This window comes from Mirounga angustirostris, unplaced genomic scaffold, assembly GCF_029215605.1.
Source record: "Mirounga angustirostris isolate CCGP_5_RB_7025 unplaced genomic scaffold, mMirAng1.0.hap1 SCAF_13, whole genome shotgun sequence".
NCBI classification, from domain to species: domain Eukaryota; kingdom Metazoa; phylum Chordata; class Mammalia; order Carnivora; family Phocidae; genus Mirounga; species Mirounga angustirostris.
In genome coordinates, this window is record NW_026991721.1 from 92,537,199 (window position 1) to 92,561,155 (window position 23,957).

General features: G+C 40.7%; 1 long non-coding RNA gene across 1 annotated transcript; it reads left to right on the forward strand.

The window, feature by feature from the left end:
- Positions 1–489: 489 nt before the first annotated feature.
- LOC135362264 (uncharacterized) lies at positions 490–23,352 on the forward strand. Its single transcript, XR_010406733.1, has 4 exons — positions 490–2,169; positions 13,170–13,333; positions 21,564–21,654; positions 22,377–23,352. It is a non-coding gene; the product is annotated as an uncharacterized LOC135362264 (long non-coding RNA).
- Positions 23,353–23,957: the final 605 nt, after the last annotated feature.

Genomic DNA, 23,957 nt, shown 5'->3' on the forward strand with positions numbered 1-23,957 from the left:
CCCGGCTCCCCCCCCCGCCGCCGCCGCGCCCCCGCCTCGCCGCTTCCGGAGAGCCCCGCGCCGCGGCAACTGCAGGGCGAAATTACCGCCCGCCGGCCGGGCCCTCTCCTGGCCGCGCTCGCGCTCCCGTGATAGGGGGACGGTTTGCAGTACACATGTTCCTTTGTTTGGCCCGACCACGTGCTCTGTTTGCACAGCCGCATGTGGTACCACTGGAGGAAATCGAACCAACACTGAAAGTTCAAGGAACAGCCAAGCTCTGCTGGGAAGCGGCTGGGCCAGGGGCCGGGTGAAGGGATGGAGCGGGAGGCAGGCCCGGCTCCCTCCCTGAGAGGCCCGCGGCGGGGAGGGGGGGGGGGGGGACGCGGGGCAGGACTGTTCTGGGTGAAGGGGACTGCAGGTCCCCGCAGAGCACACGCTCGGTGGGTGGGAGGGAGGGCTTTCTGCAGTCGCCAGCCAGCCCTGCCTGCCTTGGGAAGTGGACTTGGATTGTGATAATCATCGCTTGTATTTGAAAGAGCTTTATAGCTGGTAAAGGCTTCTCACTACCTTCATCTCATTTAATCCTTAAAAAACATAGGATGCCAAAGTGCCTCTCCTTCTTGGGGTAGAGAGGGAGAGGGGAAAGGCCGGAGCCCCTGAACCCTTGACCGAGTGGTCTGACCTTCCAGGCGGCCAGTGGGTCGGGCTCCAACTATGATGGCAAAATGCAGGAGACAGGGATCATTTGTCTCCCTCGCTCTCCCTCCTTTTGCCTCCCTCTCCCTCTTTCTCCTTCCCTCTCCCTTCCTCCCCATCCTTCTCTCTCTCTAATTACAGAACAATACACATTTGTGGTTAAAAAAATTCAAACAATTCAGAAATGTACGAAACATAAATGTACAATATAAAAAGGGAAAGTTTTCCAAATCCACTTTCCCAAATATAGTCATGGTAAGATGTTCAGTCGTTTTCTTATTTTTCCATGCATGGCTGAACATATTTATGCAATTTATAAATACTTGCATCTTAAAAAAAAAAAAAGGAGGGGGGATCTTGCTACACATGCCATTCAGTTAAATCTGTTCAATTTAACAATGTATCAAAGACTATATCTTTCCCAAACAGAATATATAAATCTAGACCACTTTTTAACAGCTGCATAGTATTTCTTTGTATGAATGTATCATTATTTAATTGCATAATCAGATGGTTTTCAGTTTTTATTTAAAAAAAGCCAAACTAAACATATATGACATATATGAATATACATCATATATGGATATATATCAATATATATGAATATACATCATATATGAATATATACCAATATATATGAATATATATCTGTATATAAATATACACTGTACATTGTGAAAGTATTATTTTAGGATGAGTTCCTAAAATTTCTAATCCGAAACAGCACTGGGTCAAAGGTAAGGCACATTTTAAATTTCAATAGACACGGCCAAATCGTTCAATAAAAGTGTTGCACTAATTTACAATGCATGTAAGAAAGTTAACTGTTACTGTATGACATTACTGTGTGAAACCTAACTGCCTTCCACTCATACCTGACCTGAGCATTTGTAAATCTTTTCAATTCTTGTTCATGCAACAAGATAAAAATCTGATATTTTAAAAAGTGAACTTGAGAATATTTCTAATAATATTTTTACTGGCTAATTGCTATTTTTCTTCTATAAATTGTATCTTCTGCCCATTCTCTTTTGGTTTACTTCTCTTTTCTTATTGATTTGAAGAAATTCCTTTGAATACTTTGCAAAGATTTTTCCCAGTTCATTTTCTACCTTTCGATTCTGTAATACAGAAATGTGAAATGCTTAAAATAGTCAAATTGGCCAATCTTTATCTTTATGGTTGATAGGTTTCATGCCATGCTTAGAAAAACTTTTTCAAACCTCCAGAAAATTAAAATATTCTGCTGTATTTCCTCTTAACATTTTTATGATTGTTTCCTTATTTTATTTAGCAGATTTTTTAAAAGATTGATTTATTTATTTTAGAGAGAGAGAGCACAAGCAGGAGGAACGGAGGGAGAGGGAAAGAGAATCTCAAGCACACTCCATGCTGAATGTGGAGCCTGACGAGGGGCTCGATCCCACAACCATGAGATCATGACCTGAGCCAAAACCAAGAGTTGGATTCCCAGCTGACTGGGCCACAAAGGTACCCCTTATTTAGCAGATTTTTCCTGAGCAAGTAATATATGCCAGACCCTCTTTTAGAAGCCAGATATGTATACATAGTTCCTAAATTCATGGAATTATTTTCTAGAGAGGGAGATAGACAACAAACAAACAAATGAATGAGTAAGCAATTACAAAATTCAAAGTACTATGACAAATTAATGGAGAATAACAGAGAAAATAATTATAGAAGGCGAAATTTAAATTAAGCTCTGAAAGATGACGGCCAGATATTGAGGTGAAGATCATTCCAGGCAGAAGGAACAGTATATGCAAAGGCCCTGAGGAGGAAAATAATTTGGAGTATATGAGGAACTTAAAGAAGATCAGTGTGACTTTAATACTGTGAGCAATGTAGTGAATCAGAAAATAAAGAGACAGTGAGCCTGGGTGGCTCAGTCAGTTAAGCGTCTGCCTTCGGCTCAGGTCATGATCCCAGGGTCCTGGTATCAAGCCCTGTGTCAGGCTCCCTGCTCAGGGGAGGGCCTGCTTCTCCTTCTTCCTCTGCCTGTTCCCCCCCCCCCCCCCTTGCTTGTGCTGTCTCTCATGCTCTGTCTCTGTCAAATGAATAAATAAAATCTTTAGAAAAAAAAAAAGAAAATAAAGAGCCTTATAGACCAAGATGAGGAAGAAATTAATGGGAGACCCAGGTAAGGAATCAATTTTATTCTAAATGCAGTGGGATGCCACTGAATAGTGTAAGGGGGGAAAAAGTATCTGATTTATGTTTGGAGTTATCTAAAAGAAAGTTCTGCTTCCTGGAGAATGATGTAAAGAGGGTAAGAGATGAAGCAGGGATCCAGGAAGGATTGTGAGGGAAAAGGATGGTGGCTTGCTGGATAGTGATCAGGGTGGATAGGGAGATGGGAAGATTCAAGAACCATTTGAGAGGACATTGACATGACTTGCTGATGGAGCAGATGCAGGCGATGAGAGAGAAGCAGGAATTAGCATGACTTCTAGGTTCCAGTTTGAGTAATTGGGTGGAGGGTGGTACCATTTTTGAGAAGTGGAGATTGGAGACCGATGGAGGGAAGTCTAGGAATCATTTTCTACATGTTGAGTTTGAGATTATCATGAGATACTCAAGTGGATCTATCAAGTAGGTGGTCAATGACACAAAATCGGAGTGGGAGAGAGGATTAAGTAAGAGGTCATAATTTGAACATTGCTGGCCATTATGCATTTCAGTCCAGGAAAAGAGTATACAGAGAGGAGCAGAGGTCCTGGCCACAAGCCCTGACGAACTTCCCTATCTGGCGTCGAACTGAGGAGAAACCAGCAATGTAGAGGGAAGAGTGGTCAAGGAGGTAAGGCAGAGACCCAGGAGAGGTTAGCTCTCAGAGAGGAAGAAAGGAGGAATAGTCAACACCATCAAATGTTGAGGAGAGGCACCATAATATATGAAGACCGAAAAGAATCCATTACAGTTGACAACAAAGAGCTTACTGATAATATCGGCAAGACCAGTGTGAGTAGAAGAAGGAGGTAGAAGTTGTAATTTGAGAACCACGGCAACCTCCCGGAGAGAAAACTTGGAATTTAATAGGAGACTTCTGTAGATATAATGCCTTCATCTGGTGTTTCTCAAACTCTGCTGGGCATTAGACTCCTCTAGTGAAACGTGCAGTTGCCTGAGCCCCAACCCCAGAATCTGACCCAGTGGTCCCAGGGTCAGTATTTTAAATAAGTTCTTCAGGCGATTCTGATAAATAGCAAAGTTTGAGAATCACTGCTTTGACCCAAGGATCAATTTCTCAGAATGGAATTTCAGATTCTATGTCTGTTGGAAAGAAGAAAGATTTAAGGACAGAAGGCCTTTCAGTATCTTTCAGATCATATCACATAAGCAGCTGCCTACTCTTTTATGAAAATAGTGACTGCACAGAAAAATACATCACTTGGCATTGTACTGAGGTGTTTTAACCTGAACATAAAGTGGACTCACTGAACACAAGTTGAACTCCCTACTTCCCCTGCCTGTTGGGATATAACTATGGGTTGACTCAAATAGCATTCACAGGTGAAATTCCTTTTTTTTTTCTTTTTTTAGTAAAGGTCTGCCCAGAATTCAAAAATGTTTCTTATTCCATTGTTCCTCTAACCGACTAGATGGTCTAAGACTGAAACCACCTCCTTAAAGGCAAAACAACTCCTGGTTTGGGAACTCAGTCAACTCCCTTTGATTTAGCAACTCAACTCCAGGCAAGCACTTTTATATACATTAATGAATCCTCAAATGAACCTTTTGAGGCAATTACTTTTATTTCTATTTTATGGATGAAAAGCTGTAACTAGAATAAATGGAACTGAAATCAGTTATTAAAGACATCTCAAAAATAGCATTCCTTGGCTATGAGTAGATTTGACTCTGTTATCCCAATTATGGAAGGCAAAATGGGTGGCTCCTTGCCCATGAGATTCTGGTATTTGCCTATCCTTACCCTCTTGGCTCTGCTGTGTAGATCAGATTGTTAACAGTCTAGACTCCATCATCAGCTGGATTTTTATTCTTTCCCAACTTGGACATGGAACATGATATCATGGAATGCATAAGCATGAGCTCTAGGGGTCAAATTCAGGCTCTGTCCCTTAGTGATCCTGTTGCCTTGGACAAGTCTCTTAGCCTTTCTAGGCTTCATTTTCCTCATGTGTAAATCAAGGAGCTCTCAAAAAAAGAACCCCAGTTCTGCCCAAATGTCCCATAGGATGTATTCCTAAAATCCGTTTTGGGGGAGGTACTGCTGTCTCTTCTTCCTCTCTAACCCCTGATGGTGTTATTTCAACCATGTTCTGCCCCTCTCCTGAGTTCCTCAGAGCCACCTCTCTTCATAAGATCTTAGTTTGGATCCTGAAAGAGAAGGTGTGTTCAACCCCATTTCTTTCTAAATCTGGGATTAATACAGACACAGTTACCCTGGAAAATTGAGGAAAGAGAAGGGCCTTGCCAAAATTAACCAACTTCATAATTAATTCATATTCAAGTCTCTAGGATCTAAAAATACAATATTTTTCACAACATCCCTAGTACCTGGTCATGTAAATAATGGCTGGGTACTTCTAAAGTTGGACAACTCCAGAACAGCCCAATCATTCCATAGCTCTACTAGAAACGTCTTCCTAATGTCCATTAAATTCTGTCTCCTACCGCTTTCACCCTACCCTTAAGGACTGTAAAGAACTTAGCCTAAGTTAACTTTAGCAAAAGCTGGCAGCGACTTCTTGAGTTTTCTCTCTCCCAGCTACATATCCTCAGATCCTTCAGTTAGTCCTTACATAATACAGTTTTTGGTTTCTTCGTCATCGTGTCTATCATTCCCAAATACATTATTTCTTTCCCTTTTAAAGTGGGCTACCCAAAATGAATGCGAAGGTGGGCTATCACCAGCACAGAGAGCAAACTTACCCCACCCCTGTTCCAAACACGGCTTCTTTTACCCAATTAACATGATATGCATTTAGATACACCCACAAGGTTTGTAAGGTGGAAGGGAGGTGAAGTCCATTTCCCTCCATTCTGCTATTGCCAGTGGCAAGTACAGCTGTAGGGACTTTGGGATTTTTGTGCAGCAAAATGAAGTTTCCCAATCACCAGATTTATGAGTGATAAAGACAGTTGTGAAGACATCTGAAGCGGCTTCCTGATTCCAGCTTTAAAGTCAATAGCTCCAGTGGGAGCCTCCTGATTCTCTGATTATGGCAGAAGTAGAAGCTCCCCGGGCCAGCCAGATCCACAGTATTGTTCCTGGAGGCCCACCCTAGAGCTTGCTCCTCCAGCACCTCCAATAATTCCGGAGGTACCTAATTCCTTGTATGAAATCTCTTACTGCTTAAATGGATACAGTGCCTTCTGTTCCCTGCAACTGTATGCTACCAGATTTGGCCAATGAGGAGGATTTCACAAGACGGAAAACATTATAAAAATTTAAAGTGTTGATTTGTATTCACATGTATGTGGTATCCTTGGGACTGGAACTGGATGGACAGATGGTGGGACCCGTGGATGGATGGACTTAAGATACACTATCTATATGTTTATCCCATAAAGTCGCAGGGTACCAACCCTGGCTGGCATCTATATTACTGATCAAGATATGTAGTTTGTCCACAATTCTAAATCCTACTGTTTTGATCAGGACTTATGATTACGAGGGACAGAAACACAACTCAAAACAATGTAAGCAATAGCTTAAGAGGTGGATTCATAATAATCCAACAGCAGAAGGGGTAAAAGTTGGACATGGCCTCAGGGACAACTAAGCCAAGGATCAAATGTTCTAAAAAGTCTGTCTCTTCATCTCTCATCTCTTTCTCTCCGAATACTAAATTTATTCTCTCAAAATATTTTACCTAACAGGGTAGGGTACCTGGCTGCCAGTTACTCTAAATCTGTATCCCAAATGCTCCAAAACCAGAGGTATAAATAAAGGCCCTCTTCTCCCCAGTGAAAGTGGAAAAATCCCCAGATAAAAGTTCTGAACATGGTTTGGATCCTCTGCCCATCCCAGGGACCAGTCACTGTGGTCTGGGAGTGAGGTACTAGGAAGAGCCCCACCTGGATCATGTGATCAACACAATCACCTCTGTGGCCAGGGGAGTGGAGTCTATTAGCAGGGGGAAAGCAAGAGAATAGACACTGAGCAGACAGCAATACTCACCCCCAGACCTGAAATGATCTGAATGATTTACCAACTGCAGCTGTTAGGCTTTCAGATGTTAACTCTTCTCAGAGGATTTAAAACCACCTACATGACCACTACATTGAGAAATCTGTCTCTGTGTTACTACTCTGATGAACATGTTTCTGAAAGATTTCATCCATGGAGGATTTTGAAAATAAGGCATTTATCTCAAGGTCAGTTACTTGGGCACATCAAACATTTAGAATCTAGAAATAAGGAAAAAAATCACCTTTGAATAGGTAGAAGAGGGAGTTTAAAAATCAGGGTGTAGGGATGATGAAAAAATTCTGGAAATAAGACACTGGTCACGGTTATACAACATTGTGAATGTATTTAATGCCACCAAATTATACACTTAAAAATGGCTAAAATGTTAAATCTTATGCATATTTCACCACAATAAAAAAATTAAGCTAGGTATCTAATTCATTTACCTATTCATGAACTCCCTTATTCACCATTTACTTTGGTCTCCAAGGAAAATCTAGAGTGTAGGGACATGCCTATGGAGTAATGGGGTCAAAAATGGTAGGGTTTTGAATGATCCTCAATGCACTCAGCTCTCCAAGAGGAAATCCTTAGAATGCCATAGCATTCTTGAGCTAAGAGTGTTAGTACAGATCATCTAGTTAATCCTCCTCTTGTCACTAAAGAGCATTTCACTCCATCCATCCAGGACACCTAATTCATCCCAGACACAGATGCTTCAACTGGTTTAGAAATGCCACTGACATTAATTGCCCTCCCTAGGCTTCATAAGCAAAACTTAGGTGTGGTCCAGACTGGGAAAAAAATGCTCATGTGAAGGATGTTAGTACAATGCCCCCACCCCCTGCCACGTCATCATGAGCCAATAGGCGTTTTCTTCCCAACTCATAAAAACTCATTTAGAACGAAAATGAAGGCCGTCCATACTCTTAACCTTAAGAACCCGAGACTATTCTGTAAGAAGAAAAATAAGGCATAATGTTTTTTTCTTCCCTAAATAACAGGGAATGATGAGCTCAGAGGAGGCTAAGATGAACCAGTGGAAGTTGTCTGTAATCATTTGAAATTTTAGAAACAGAGTGCATCTATTTCCCTCTGTCCTGGCATTAGGCTTTCAGATAACTATTCATTGCTCTGTGAGACAGAGGCTGTCATGGAGAAGCCACTCTGCCAGAAAGAATTTAGGACATTTCTACAGAATTGGGTCAAATCAGAGATAGTCTCTGGTCAGCTGGCCATAATCTACCATTTTCAGATCTCCTGGAACTTTTTTTATTTAAAAAAAAAGATTTTGTTGTTTATTATTTATACACATTACAAAGAAATCAGAAAGTGGGGTAAAAAAGAAAGTAAAAAAACCTCCCACTATGCATTCCTTTAATAGATAGGTATTAAAGACTCAATACATGCCAGGCTGATGTTACAGTTATCTATTACTATGTAACAAGCTATCTAAAAACTTAGTTGCTTAAACAACCATTTAATTTTGCTCATGATTTTTGTGGGTCAAGAATTTGGGAATGGGGGCGCCTGGGTGGCTCAGTTGGTTAAACGACTGCCTTCGGCTCAGGTCATGATCCTGGAGTCCCGGGATCGAGTTCCACATCGGGCTCCCTGCTCAGCGGGGGGTCTGCTTTCCCCTCTGCCCTCTTCCCTCTCATGCTGTCTCTCATTCTCTCTCTCTCAAATAAATAAATAAAATCTTTAAAAAAAAAAAAAGAATTTGGGAATGGTTCAGCTGGATGCACTTGGCATATGCTGGGCTGATGAGCTGGAGGGTTTACTTCCAAGATGGCAACTTCACTCACATGTCTAGAAGCCCCTTGGCCATTCTCTGTTTCTCTGTCTCTCTGTCTCTCTATGTCTGTTTCTTTGTCTTGCTCTCTCCCTCCCCCTCCCACCTTTCCCCCCACAGAATGTCTTTCTCTGGGTCTTCTCCACTTTCCTTGGATTTCTCACAGCATGGCTGTCTCACAGTACTCAGATCCCTTATGGGATGACTAACTTCACCATGGCAAGTATTCCAAGAAACCCAAGTGGAAGCTTTAGAAGTCTCTGAACATCATTTCCACATTTTCTTAACCAAAGTGAGTCATGAAAGCCCACCCAGATTCAAAGTGAGGGAAGAGAGAGACTTCACTTTTCTGTGGGGGTGTGGCAATGCAGATACAGGGAGGGAAGGACTTGATGGTGCCATCTTGAAGAGAAGCTGCCACACAAAGATAAGAATCTAGATACACTTTCTGTTCTCACAGAAAGAAGGGATGATACAAACAAATAAACAGGTCATCACAATGATATAAAAGGTATACTATGGAACAGGAGCACATTGAAGAAAAACCCAACTCAGACTTGAGAGGTCAAGAAAGAGTGGAAAATATTTAACATGAGACCTGAGCCGAGCTTGAGGTGGTTGTGGGAAAGGGAGGACAGAAGAGATGTGTTCTAAAAGTTGAGAACAATATTCTAGAAGTCCCAGGAGAAAAAGAGAGAAAGAACATTTACACCAAAAAAAGAAAAAAAAAAAAAAAACCCAACCCTGAGATAACCCCAATATGTCAGAACAGCAGGGTGAAAAGATATGAATGTTGAAAGATGAAACTGAAGAGAAAAGAAAAACCCAGAACATAAATCCCCACTCTTTTCTGTGTAAAGGTAGATAGGCATTAAAAATATGCTTTTACAAAAATGGGTCCATGCTGTTCATAAGGTTTTGTGGTACATATTTCATCACTTCATGTTGTGAATATCTTTTCCTTCCCAATAAATAGATTTCTAAAACACTGCTTTAAATAATTACATAGTATTTTTTTATTATCCCTATGTTACTTTATTTAGCCAATCTCTTAGTGCAGGATATTTAGGGTACTTCCAATTTCTTTGTACATTTCTCCTTATAGCTAAATCTTAATCGTTTTTAATAATAATTTTCTAGGGCGCCTGGGTGGCTCAGTTGGTTAAGCAACTGCCTTCGGCTCAGGTCATGATCGTGGAGTCCCGGGATCGAGTCCCACATCGGGCTCCCTGCTCGGCAGGGAGTCTGCTTCTCCCTCTGACCCTCCTCCCTCTCATGCTCTCTGTCTCTCATTCTCTCTCTCTCAAATAAATAAATAAAATCTTTAAAAATAATAATAATAATAATAATAATAATTTTCTAGAGACAGAAATTCTGGCTCAAAATATATGAATAATTTTTTAAGGCTTTTGATACATAGTACCAAATCATTTTCCAGAAATTTCTATTAAGGTTTAACATCCCACAGCAATGTACGAGAGTGCCTATTTCCCTACATACTTTCCAACAATAGGAAAAATCATTCATTTCTAGTTTTTATCAATCTGATGTTTCATTTACATTTCTGTCATTCCTGGGGAGATGGAACTTTTTGACACTGGTATTTCTTTTCTTATGTAGACTTCTGAAGATGATAAACTTACCAAAAATAGATGTGAATAGACCTCAAATTTTAAAATGCTATAAGATGTAATAGACAACATGTAATCCACTGGTAAATTTAAATGTAGTTTGACGATACCTCTGTCTGTCTGTCTTTCCTCTTAAATGCTTCTGTGTTCGAGCTGTTCTGAAATAGTCATGGTGAAGGAAGTCAAGGGTTGTGCCATATCAGAGACCCTGACTAAGTTCAATGCCAGTTATATAGGTGAAGTGGGTTGAGTGGGGGCCTTATTTCATTCATGATAGCTCACTGCCTCCCTCCTTTAATGCATTTAATGATCCTGTGAACTTAATGACTGTTGCAATTAAAGTCGCCCTGCTTAAGCACTGTGAATTACATTATGCTTGTTAGTGGCTGCCTTTGATAAAACATAATAGCAAGTCATCTCTTTTACATCATAACTCATTTTAAATATTGCTTTTCTGTATCTGTCCTTGCCCCGCTGATTTATTACCTGGTACTCCTCTAAGAAGTGTAATAAAAAGAAAGTTAGGTCTTGAGTAATTCTTCCAGTGTCTGGATAAAGAGGCAACTAAGGGGGACACGGCCTTCTGAGTGGTTAGCCAAAATATGAAGATGGACGTGAGGGTGGCACTCAGGAATTAAATTAGACAAGTTATACAAAAGGAAAATATTAGTTTTTTGTGGCCTGTTTGCTCTTCCCTTTGGACGGAAAATCAACAAAGATCAGGTCTCCACCAGGAACACTTGAGATATATACTTATCCAGATAAACCAGGGGAGTGAATCAGAGAGCCAGGAATGGGGACAGGGGACAGAAATGGGCTAGAAATATGGCATGTCTGCTTTTGTCTACTTAACTTTACCAAGGAACATTTTGACATAGATGTGTTACCAAAACTGACAAGAATTGGTTGAAATTGATCAATGTTGATTATTGAGGCCCAAACAAAAAACAAACAAACAAACAAAAACTACCTCAAAAAGCCCTCATGCTGATTTTTTGTTAAGTACCCTCCACCCTCAACCCTAAATCATAAGAACTGTTGTTTTCATTGTCTTCTTCATTTCGCTCCAGGAAACCAAGTCTCAGGCTTTTGGCCATTCAGTCAAGATACTTTCCTGGAGACAAGCCCACAAATGCCTAATGTTCATGTGAATCCATAACCCTTTTATCCAAAATCATAACATTCACATTGTATGCAGTTAAAGTCAGTAAGGTATTAGTTGTATTACATATAACAAAGCTCAATGATTCAGAGTGATTTCACTCTGATTAGCCTCCAATGACAACACAGAATTATAGGTGACTAAATGTCTCTTGGGGTACACCTTCAGGATCATGGGGACCCGTGGAGGATTCTCACCCTGTATATTGTTCTGGTGCTTCCTCAATCAATTGCAAATGGGTCCTCTGTGACATCTCCACACATAATAGAATAAAGGGCGCTCCATTTCACACACCCAGCAAAAGTTCTTGAATTAACAAATATAAAGAGGAGCTCTGTGCAATACCCTCTGCTAACAAAATTACTTGCTGAGAGACAAAGAGGTTTAGTAGAAAATGTACGACCCATGAAACAAGGAGACTGGGGTTTGAGACCCATTTCTGGCACCACCCTGTTATCTCTCTTTAGATGAATTATTTTAACTTCAACAGACCTCAGTTTCTCATCTAGAAAAAGAAGGGTTAGACTATACTATCTCTAATCCCTTTGAGCTCTTACCGTGATTCTACTTGGCTGTTCTGATCACTTCCAATGGGTTTTATGATATAAATTCAGTAATTTTTTTTTCCTTTCAAGATATTTTTTTTTTTCCATGAAGATGTCCATGTTCATTCTGAAGGCATTTCCCCCCTTATGACCTGGAGAAAAGATGACAATAATGACACAAAAGCTTTAGAAGAAATTCAAGTAAAAATAATCATAATCATAAATGGATACAGACACACATAATAGTATATATGTATACACACACACACATACCTTCAGTTGTGAGTCTCTAATTCACTTCAGGCAAAAACATTACTAATATAGTTACACAATGGGCTTAAATCTCCTCTTTCATTTTTAATAAGTGCTTGATTTATTCTTCAATTTTAATATACTTCCTTACATTACTGTGTCTACTAAAGACTGTTTCCTTATAAATTGCTGTAGTAGATATCTTAGATGTGTCAGTTGCCTGAATTCTATTGTTTCTTGGGAAATTCTACTAATAACCACCACAACAATAACTCATACATACTTGCATACCACTTTATGGTTCGTATTATTTAGAGTTAATGTCATATTCATCAGGATTATATTAGTGGCACTAGATCATCAATTCAGAAGATGACATCTATAATTTCACCAAAACAACCTTCTAGAGACAAATGATTAACATTAAATAAGTATCATGTGTTTAAAGCAAGGTTGATCCAAAACACCCTTGAAAAACAAAGCCAGTCAAACAGTTGAAGTAATAAAATATGAACACAATGAAATGGACACTCTAATACCCATTAATGAAAATATATATAATTGTTTCAGTCTTTCTCGAAATAAATTTGGGAAAATGTACCCAGAGGCTTAAAAAGAGTTTGTGCCTTAAATGATTTTTCTTCTATTGTATAACCTAAGGAAAAATGTGAAGCACAAAGATTTTTTAAATAGAGAGATTCATGTACGAATCATTTATAATAAATGAAAATTGTATCTAATCTAAATGAGCAATACAAGGTAATGGTTTACTAAATTATGGTCTCTCTATATGATGGAACATTATGTAGTCACTAAAAATAGATTTAGAATTTTTAATGGCACAGAAAATGCCTCTGATGTTCTATTAAGTGGAAAATGTCATAAAATTATATATTAAAATTTAATCTCAAAAATTTCATACCAGGGCGGAGCAAGATGGTGGAGGAGTAGGAGACCTGGATTTCGTCTGGTCTCAGGAATTCAGCTGGATGGGGATCAAACCATTCTGAACACCTACAAACTCAACAGGAGATCGAAGAAAAGAAGAGCATCAACTCTCTCATCAGAAAAGCGACCACTTTCTGGAAGGTAGGACGTGCGGAGAAGTGAATTCCGGGCGATATTCGGGAGGATAGACGGCGGGGGAGGGGCCTCCGTCGGCCGCTTCTGGCAAGTGATAGAGCCGCGGAGCACAAAATTGGAACTTTTAAAAGTCTGCTCCGCTGAGGGACGTCACTCTGGTGGCTAAGCGGGGGGTGGAACCCTCCGGGACAGTGTGGTCTCAGGACCCTCGGGGTCACAGAAAGACCGGGGGTGCCTGAGGGCGGCAGAGCTCCCAGGGATCGGAGCGGGGAAGCCGGCTGCAGAGGCGGAGCCCAGGCGCGGGCTCTCAGCTCGGGGTGGCCATAAACAGTGATCCTCGGCCCAGTCGGGCCCCTGCTCCTCCAGCAGGGACCCAACAAGCGGCAGATCCGGGGAGACTCACCTTCCTCCCCCAGGAGGAGCTACATGGGAGCGCACCGCAGGGATGTGCTGAGTTGGGAGACTCCACCCGGGGTCGGGTGCCGGAGATAGAAACGCGCGGTCACAGGCCGGGTGAGCACGGAGTGCGGCCGGAGACCGGGGAGACGGGAGTGACTGGCGGCTTTTCTCTGGGGGCTCACTGAGGAGCGGGGCCCCGAGTTCTCGGCTCCTCCGGGGCGGAGATTGGGAGGCCGCCATTTTCACTCTCCGCCTCCAAAGCTGGACGGAAAGCTCGCAGGGAACAAAAGCCCCGGAGAGCAAACGCGAGCAGATGACTTAGCCGGGAGGGGGCAAGGGCGGGGCAATTCCGCCCCCGGCAGAGACATTTGGAAACCACGGCAACAGGCCCCTCCCCAAAAGATCAGCGAGAACAGCCAGCCAAGACCAAGTTCACCGCTCAATGAGAATGGCAGAACTCCAGCGCTAGGGGACTACTGCTCATAGAATTCACGGCTTTTTTACCATGATTCTTTAGTCTTTCAAAGTTAATTTTTTTTTTTTCTTTTTGAATTTTTCTTTTTCCCTTTTTCAACCGACATCTTATCATCCCCTTTTTAAAAAAACATTTTTATTTTTCATTTTTAGAGTCATATTCTATCCCTTCATAGTAGTTACTTATTTTTGGCATATATATATAAGTTGTTCTCTCTTTAAAATTTTGAGATACAGTTTCTTGTAACAGATCAAAATATACCCTAAATCTCTAGTGTATGGCTTTCTTCTAGTCGCCTGCCTGATCACATTCTCTCCCTTTTTTTTCTTTTTTTAAAAATCCTCTTCTTTCTTTTTTCAAATAACTTCTTATCTTATCAATTCCTTCTATAAAATTTTTTATAATTTTCATCTTTACAGTCATATTGCATCCCTTCATCGTATTAACCCTTATTTTTGTACATATATAAGTTTTTCCTTCGTTAAAATTTTGGGAGGCACTTTCTTCTAACAGACCAAAATACACCCAAAATCTAGTGTGTGGCACTGATCTATGCACCAGCCTGATCATATTTGATCATATTCTGTTTTTTTTTTGTTTTGTTCTGTTTTTGTTTGTTTTTATCTTTTTCTTTTTCTTTTCTTTTTTCTTTCTTTCCCTTTCTTTTCCCCCGGTTTCAGGTCTTTTCTGATTTGTTTAGAGTATATTTTCTGGGGACATTGTTACCCTGTTAGCATTTTGTTCTCTCATTCATCTATTCTCCTCTGGACAAAATGGCAAGACAGAAAAAATCACCTCAACAAAAAGAACAAGAGGCAGTACCGACTGCCAGGGACCTACTCAATACAGACATTAGTATGATGACAGAACTAGAGTTCAGAATGATGATTTTAAAGATACTAGCTGGGCTTGAAAAAAGCATGGAAGTTATTAGAGAAACCCCTTCTGGAGAAATAAAAGAACTAAAATCTAACCAAGTTGAAATAAAAAAGGCTATTAATGAGGTGCAATCAAAAATGGGGGAGCTAACTGCCAGGATAAATGAGGCAGAAGAAAGAATCAGTGATATAGAAGACCAAATGATGGAAAATAAAGAAGCTGAGAAAAAGAGAGATAAACAACTACTGGATCACGAGGGCAAAATTCGAGAGATAAGCGATACCATAAGATGAAACAACATTAGAATAATTGGGATCCCAGAAGAAGAAGAAAGAGAGAGAGGGGCAGAAGGTATATTGGAGCAAATTATAGCAGAGAACTTCCCTAATTTGGGGAAGGAAACAGGCATCAAAATCCAGGAGGCACAGAGAACCCCTCTCAAAATCAATAAAAATAGGTCAACACCCTGACATCTAATAGTAAAACTTACGAGTCTCAGAGACAAAGAGAAAATCCTGAAAGCAGCTCAGGAGAAAAGATCTGTAACCTACAATGGTAGAAACATTAGACTGGCAACAGACCTATCCACAGAGACCTGGCAGGCCAGAAAGGACAGGCATGATATCTTCAGAGCACTAAATGAGAAAAATATGCAGCCAAGAATACTATATCCAGCTTGGCTGTCACTGAAAATAGAAGGAGAGATAAAAAGCTTCCAGGACAAACAAAAACTAAAGGAATTTGCAAACAAGAAACCAGCCCTACAAGAAATCTTGAAAGGGGTCCTCTAAGCAAACAGAGAGCCTAAAAGCAACATAGGCCAGAAAGCAGGAACACAGACAATATACAGTAACAGTCACCTTACAGGCAATACAATGGCACTAAATTCCTATCTTTCAATAGTTACCCTGAATGTAAATGAGCTAAATGCCCCAATCAAAAGACACAGGCTATCAGATTGGATTAAAAAACAAGACCCATCGATATGCTGTCTGCAAGAGACTCATTTTAGACCCAAAGACATCCCCAGATTGAAAGTGAGGGGGTAGAAAACCATTTACCATGCTAATGGACACCAAAAGAAAGCTGGGGTGGCAATCCTTATATCAGACAAATTAGATTTTAAACCAGACTGTAATAAGAGATGAGGAAGGACACTATATCCTACGTAAAGGATCTATCCAACAAGAAGATCTAACAATTGTAAATATCTATGCCCCTAACATGGGAGCAGCCAATTATATAAGGCAATTAATAACAAAAGCAAAGAAACACATCGACAACAATACAATAATAGTGGGGGACTTTAACACCCCCCTCACTGAAATGGACAGATCATCTAAACAAAAGATCAACAAGGAAATAAAGACTTTAAATGACACACTGGACCAAATGGACTTCACAGATATATTCAGAACATTCCATCCCATAGCAACAGAATACACATTCTTCTCTAGTGCCCATGGAACATTCTCCAGAATTGATCACATCCTAAGGTCACAAATCAGGTCTCAACCGGTACCAAAAGATTGGGATCATTCCCTGCCTATTTTCAGACCACAATGCTTTGAAACTAGAACTCAATCACAAGAGGAAAGTCGGAAAGAACTCAAATACATGGAGGCTAAAGAGCATCCTACTAAAGAATGAATGGGTCAACCAGGAAATTAAAGAAGAATTTTAAAAATTCATGGAAACCAATGAAAATGAAAACACGACTATTCAAAATCTTTGGGATGCAGCAAAGGCAGTCCTAAGAGGAAAGTATATAGCAATACAAGTCTTTCTCAAGAAACAAGAAAGGTCTCAAATACACAACCTAACCCTACACATAAAGGAGCTGGAGAAAGAACAGCAAATAAAGCCTATCTCAGCAGGAGAAGAGAAATAATAAAGATCAGAGCAGAAATCAATGAAATAGAAACCAAAAGAACAGTAGAACCGATCAATGAAACTAGGAGCTGGTTCTTTGAAAGAATTAACAAGATTGATAAAGCCCTGGCCAGACTGATCAAAAAGAAAAGAGAAATGACCCAAATCAACAAAATCATGAATGAAAGAGGAGAGATCACAACCAACACCAAAGAAATACAAACAATTATAAGAACATATTATGAGCAACTCTATGCCAGCAAATTAGATAACCTGGAAGAAATGGATGCATTTCTAGAGATGTGTCAATTACGAAAACTGAACCAGGAAGAAATAGAAAAACTGAACAGACCTATAACCACTAAGGAAATTGAAGAAGTCATTAAAAATCTCCCAACAGGGATGCCTGGGTGGCTCAGTCGTTAAGTGTCTGCCTTCAGCTCAGGTCATGATCCCAGGGTCCTGGGATCGAGTCCCACATCGGGCTCCTTGCTCAGTGAGGAGCCTGCTTCTCCGTCTCCCTCTGCTGCTCCCCCTGCTTGTGCTCTCTCTCTCTCTCTGACAAATAAATAAATAAAAATCTTTATAAATAAATAAATAAATAAATAAATAAATAAATAAATAAATATCTCCCAACAAACAAAAGCCCAGGGCCAGATGGCTTCCCAGGGGAATTCCACCAAACATTTCAAGAAGAATTAATACCTATTCTTCTGAAACTGTTCCAAAAAATAGAAATGGAAGGAAAACTTCCAAACTCATTTTATGAGGCCACCATTACCTTGATCCCAAAACCAGACAAAGACCCCATCCAAAAGGAGAATTACAGACCAATATCCTTGATGAACATGGATGCAAAAATTCTCACCAAAATACTAGCCAATAGGATCCAACAGTACATTAAAAGGATTATTCTCCACGACCAAGTGGGATTTATCCCTGGGCTTCAAGGTTGGTTCAACATCCACAAATCAATCAACGTGGTACAATACATTAACAAAAGAAAGTAAAAGAATCATATGATCCTCTCAATAGATGCAGAAAAAGCATTTGACAAAGTACAGCATCCTTTCTTGATCAAAACTCTTCAGAGTATAGGGATAAAGGATACATACCTCAATATCATAAAAGCCATCTATGAAAAACCCACAGCGAATATCATTCTCAATGGGGAAAAACTGAGAGCTTCCCCCCTAAGGTCAGGAATGCGGCAGGGATGTCCACTATCACCACTGCTATTCAACATAGTATTAGAAGTCCTAACCACAGCAATCAGACAACAAAAAGAAATAAAAGGCATCCAAGTCAGCAAAGAAGAAGTCAATCTCTCACTCTTTGCAGATGATACTTTATGTGGAAAACCCAAAAGACTCCACCCCAAAACTGCTAGAACTCATACAGGAATTCAGTCAAGTGGCAGGATATAAAATCAATGCACAGAAGTCAGTGGCATTCCTATACACCAACAACAAGACAGAAGAAAGAGAAATTAAGGAGTCGATCCCATTTACAATTGCACCCAAAACCATAAGATACCTGGGAATAAATCTAACCAAAGAGGCAAAGTATCTGTACTCAGAAAACTATAAAATACTCATGAAAGAAATTGAGGAAGACACAAAGAAATGGAAAAACGTTCCATGCTCATGGTTTGGAAGAACAAATATTGTGAAGATGTCAAGGCTACCTAAAGCAATCTACACATTCATTGCAATCCCCATCAAAATAGTATCTACTTTTTTCAAAGAAATGGAACAAATAATCCTAAAATTTGTATGGAACCAGAAAAGACCCCGCATAGCCAGAGGAATGTTGAAAAAGAAAAGCAAAGCCGGCGGCATCACAATTCCGGACTTCCAGCTCTATTACAAAGCTATCATCATCAAGACAGTATGGTACTGGCACAAAAACAGACACATAGATCAATGGAACAGAATAGAGAGCCCAGAAATGGACCCTCAACTCTGTGGTCAACTAATCTTCGACAAAGCAGGAAAGAATGTCCAATGGAAAAAAGACAGTCTCTTCAACAATGGTGTTGAGAAAATTGGACAGCCACATGCAGAAGAATGAAACTGGACCATTTCCTTATACCACACACAAAATAGACTCCAAATGGTTGAAAGACCTCAATGTGAGACAGGAGTCCATCAAAATCCTAAAGGAGAACACAGGCAGCAACGTCTTCAACCTCAGCCACAGCAACGTCTTCCTAGAAACATCACCAAAGGCAAGGGAAGCAAGGGCAAAAATGAACTATTGGGACTTCATCAAGATAAAAAGCTTCTGCACAGCAAAGGAAACAGTCAACAAAACCAAAAGACAACCGACAGAATGGGAGAAGATATTTGCAAATGACATATCAGATAAAGGGCTAGTATCCAAAATCTATAAAGAACTTCTTAAACTCAACACCCAAAGAACAAATGATCCAATCAAGAAATGGGCAGAAGACATGAACAGACATTTTTCCAAAGAAGACATCCAAATGGCCAACAGACACATGAAAAAGTGCTCAACATCACTCAGCATCAGGGAAATCCAAATCAAAACCTCAATGAGATATCACCTCACTCCAGTCAGAATGGCTAAAATTAACAAGTCAGGAAACGACAGATGTTGGCGGGGATGCGGAGAAAGGGGAACCCTCCTACACTGTTGGTGGGAATGCAAGCTGGTGCAGCCACTCTGGAAAACAGTATGGAGGTTCCTCAAAAAGTTGAAAATAGAGCTACCATACGATCCAGCAATTGCACTACTGGGTATTAACCCCAAAGATACGAATGTAGGGATCCGAAGAGGTACGTGCACCCCGATGTTTATAGCAGCAATGTCCACAGTAGCCAAATGGTGGAAAGAGCCAAGATGTCCATCGACAGATGAATGGATAAAGAAGAAGTGGTATATATATGCAATGGAATATTATGCAGCCATCAAAAGGAATGAGATCTTGTCATTTGCAATGATGTGGATGGAACTGGAGGGTGTTATGCTGAGCGAAATAAGTCAATCAGAGAAAGACATGTATCACATGACCTCACTAATATGAGGAATTCTTAATCTGAGGACACAAACTGAGGGTTGCTGGAATGGTGGGGGGTGGGAGGGATGGGGTAGCTGGATGATAGGCACTGGGGAGAGTATGTGCTATGGTGAGCGCTGTGAATTGTGCAAGACTGTTGAATCTCAGATCTGTACCTCTGAAACAAATAATATAATATATGTTTAAAAAAAAAGAAGAAGATAGCAGGAGCGGAAGAATGAAGGGGGGGAAATCGGAGGGGGAGATGAACCATGAGAGACAATGGACTCTGAAAAACAAACTGAGGGTTCTAGAGGGGAGGGGGGTGGGAGGATGGGTTAGCCTGTTGATGGGTATTAAAGAGGGCACATTCTGCATGGAGCACTGGGTGTTATACACAAACAATGAGTCATGGAACACTACATCAAAAACTAATGATGTTATGTATGATGATTAACATAACAATAAAAAATAAATAAATATTTTCATACCAAATAAAAATAGAATAAAGTATCTCAGTATTGTATTAATATTATTATTATTATTATTATTATTATTATCTTCTTCTTTAAGTTTTTTGTAGGCTCCAAATTTGCCAAGTTGGGCATCTGCTACTTTTAAAATCAGAAACAAAATGCCCAGAGACATAAAAAACTAAAATTAAAGATGGTATGTATTGAGAGACCTGGAGTAGCCAGAATGCTCAGAGGAATGAAATGTTTTGGTAGATTTCATGTTGTGACAAACTACAAATTAATTAAGAATCCCTTTCTGATTCTCTTTGGTGAGACTCATTAGCCAACAATTGTTTTCTGAATACCTACTGCATCCTTGATTCGGGGCACTGAACACTATTGTCTGGCCCAGACCAGGTACCTTGCAGAGATTCTGAATCACTACCATTTGATGAATGCAAATATGTATCAGGCAGTCTGGCGCTGGGCAGTGGGGACGCCAAGTGAAATAACACCGAGCACCCTGCCCTGGCAGGACTCACAATACTATGGAAGAGATCCATGCAAATTCACTCTGAAATACAGGTGCAAATGTTATACTAACAAAGGAAATGAGGTTCTGCAGAACAACTATGAAAGAAGTAATTTCTCCTGGAGAACTCAAGACAAGTCTTCACAGAAGACAAAAGGGAGCCTTGCAGAATGGACAGGATTGTAGCAGACCACAGAAGGAGAACCTTCCTACCCCACCTCTGGCTGAAGAACTGGATGGACAAGAGCACAGAGGCAGGAGGAAAGCCAGGGCATGTCTGGGTTCAAGAAATCAAGAAGCGATCCTCCTAGAAAGAGCGAGGGGTCTTTTGCGGGGAGTGCCGGGGGCATGGTTTCTCAAAGGGCATCAGTTCACTTTCTAAAACAGTAACCAGTGGTCATAACCGAGTCTTTGCTTAATTACTGTAGAGATTTGGGTGCCTGGACCATCCATGGGGATTAAAACCACAATATACTTCATAAACGCACGTGTCAAACACATAAGATACTGTTCTAAATAACAACTGTAATCCCTTACCTTTGTATAGCACCTTTCCATTTACAAAGCTTTTCCCTGAGGTTTATTTCATCTGCTCTTCACAGACACCCTATGAGACAAGCATTTTTATCACCACTTCGACGATAAGAAAACACACTCACAGACATCCGATGGATCATCCCCATTACACCGCGTGTAAGTGACAGTTAGTTTCAAATATTCTAACTCCATTGCATTTCCCTCCGCACCGCAGCTGCCTTTGACCCAGGGACACACCCTCGCAGCCCACTCCTCTTGTCCCTCCTTCCAAATTTCCTTTTAATCATTGTCATGGTCTTCTTTCCTCTTGGATTATAAAGTCCAGAGGGTTCTGTTTAGACTGGGTCTGGATTCTTCAAAGCAATTTCCCACTTTCAAAGTGCTTTCACACCTCATTTATCCTTACAACTTCTCAGGTAATTCCGACAAATTGAAAACTTTACTTTCGTCTAAATACAGGGAGGACAGAATGGGATGCGGAGGGGGTGGGAGCAGGGAGCGGGGCAGGAGGGAGCAGCTGATTTACTTGACGCTCTCTCGCCTTCACTCTGTGCTGCCCGACTCGGGCAGAAAGGGCCCAAGGTTCGAGAAAGTCCTTGCACTTTGGTCCTTCCCAGGTTGACAGACTCCTGGAAATGTACATGGTATAAAATCTCTCTTTACACATTCCATTTTTGTCACACCACTTTTACTACCAAAGGCTCTCTCAACATTTGGTTCCATAAGAAAAACTGTTCTGTCATATAGTTTCAAGTAATCCTCACACTTCTAAAATCGAATATGGCTGCCAACTAATATTGCAAGAACTAAATAGATGACATCTGGAAAGAAGAATTTTAAAACCCACTGTTTCATTACCCCCACCTGTGTCTTTCCAGGCAGCAGTGAAAAGGAGAGGTGAAGCAGCAAAGCAATTCTCAGAGACTCCGTTTGGAGGAAAAGAGGGAGGAAGGGGACATGTTAAAAATTGGATTTATCATCTGTCTCTGTTGTCCTGATTCACCAGATGCATTTCAAACACTTAGGGTAAGGCAGAAGGTTGCATATTCAGCCAGTGAGGGCAGGATGCCTTTATAGCCAATTGTCTCCCCAAAATACAAAACCTATTGCCTAAAACATCAGGCTGGCTGTGGAATTGAGCTCGGGTTTAATGAACAGAGAAATCAATGATACTTACTGAGCATCTCCGATGTCCCTGCTCTGGAGAAAACAGGGCACAGGGTAACTTTGTGCAAAACATTTAATACTTCCGACTCCAGGCTACCCTGTCTGAGAAATTAGGATACTAATAATACTGGCTCTTCCAAACTGACAGGCTTATTGTAAAGCTCAAATAAGGTAATAGATGTGGAAGGGATTTGTAAGCTCTAAAGTGCCAGGGAAATGCAAAGTAACATTATTACACAATGAACCAGTAGGTCTGACCCCTGCTCAGAAGGAGCTTGCAACCTATCTGGAGGAACAAAGCATCAACATATCAAATGTAAGTACCAGCATAAGGATTACATTATAGGAAAGACAACATGACAAGTGGTTTGGCAAGATAATATGCAATTATTTGCAAGGGAGAGGTACAGACAATGAGATTTATGAATTTAAAATAGGTAGCAATCTCAGTGAGCTGGAGTGATGTGGACAGGCTTTGTGGCAGAAGCAACTCTGGATCTGGCCTTGGACGGTGAGTAGGTTGAGCAAAGAGCATTCGGTATCATTCCTGCGGCATGCCCGAGCTCCTTGCCCAGATCCAGGTAAAGACATGCTGAGATAGAATACACACCACTCCTGCATGTGGTCTACTGTCTGAGGCCCACTGAGGTAAGACAAAGTGAGCTTCAAAAGAAGTCCCTGAAAAAAGGAAGGAAGGAAGGAAGGAAGGAAGGAAGGAAGGAAGGAAGGAAGGGAGGGAGGGAGGATGGATGGAAGGAAGGAAGAGGGAGGGAGGAAGAGAAAGAAAGAAAGAAAGAAAGAAAGAAAGAAAGAAAGAAAGAAAGAAAGAAAGAAAGAAAGAAAGAAAAGAGGGAGGGAGGGAGGAAGGGAGGAAGGAAAGAAGGAAGGAAGAAAGAAAGAAGAAAAGAAAGAAGAGAGAGGGAGGGAGGGAGGGAGGAAAAGGAAAGAAAGAAAGAGAAAGAAAGAAAGAAAGAAAGAAAGAAAGAAAGAAAGAAAGAAAGAAGAAAGAAAGAAAGAAAGAAAGAAAGAAAGAAAGAAAGGAAGGAAGGAAGGAAGGATGGAAGGAAGGAAGAGGGAGGGAGGAAGAGAAAGAAAGAAAGAAAGAAAGAAAGAAAGAAAGAAAGAAAGAAAGAAAGAAAGAAAGAAAGAAAAGAGGGAGGGAGGGAGGAAGGGAGGAAGGAAAGAAGGAAGGAAGAAAGAAAGAAGAAAAGAAAGAAAGAAAGAAAGAAAGAAGAGAGAGGGAGGGAGGGAGGGAGGAAAAGGAAAGAAAGAGAAAGAAAGAAAGAAAGAAA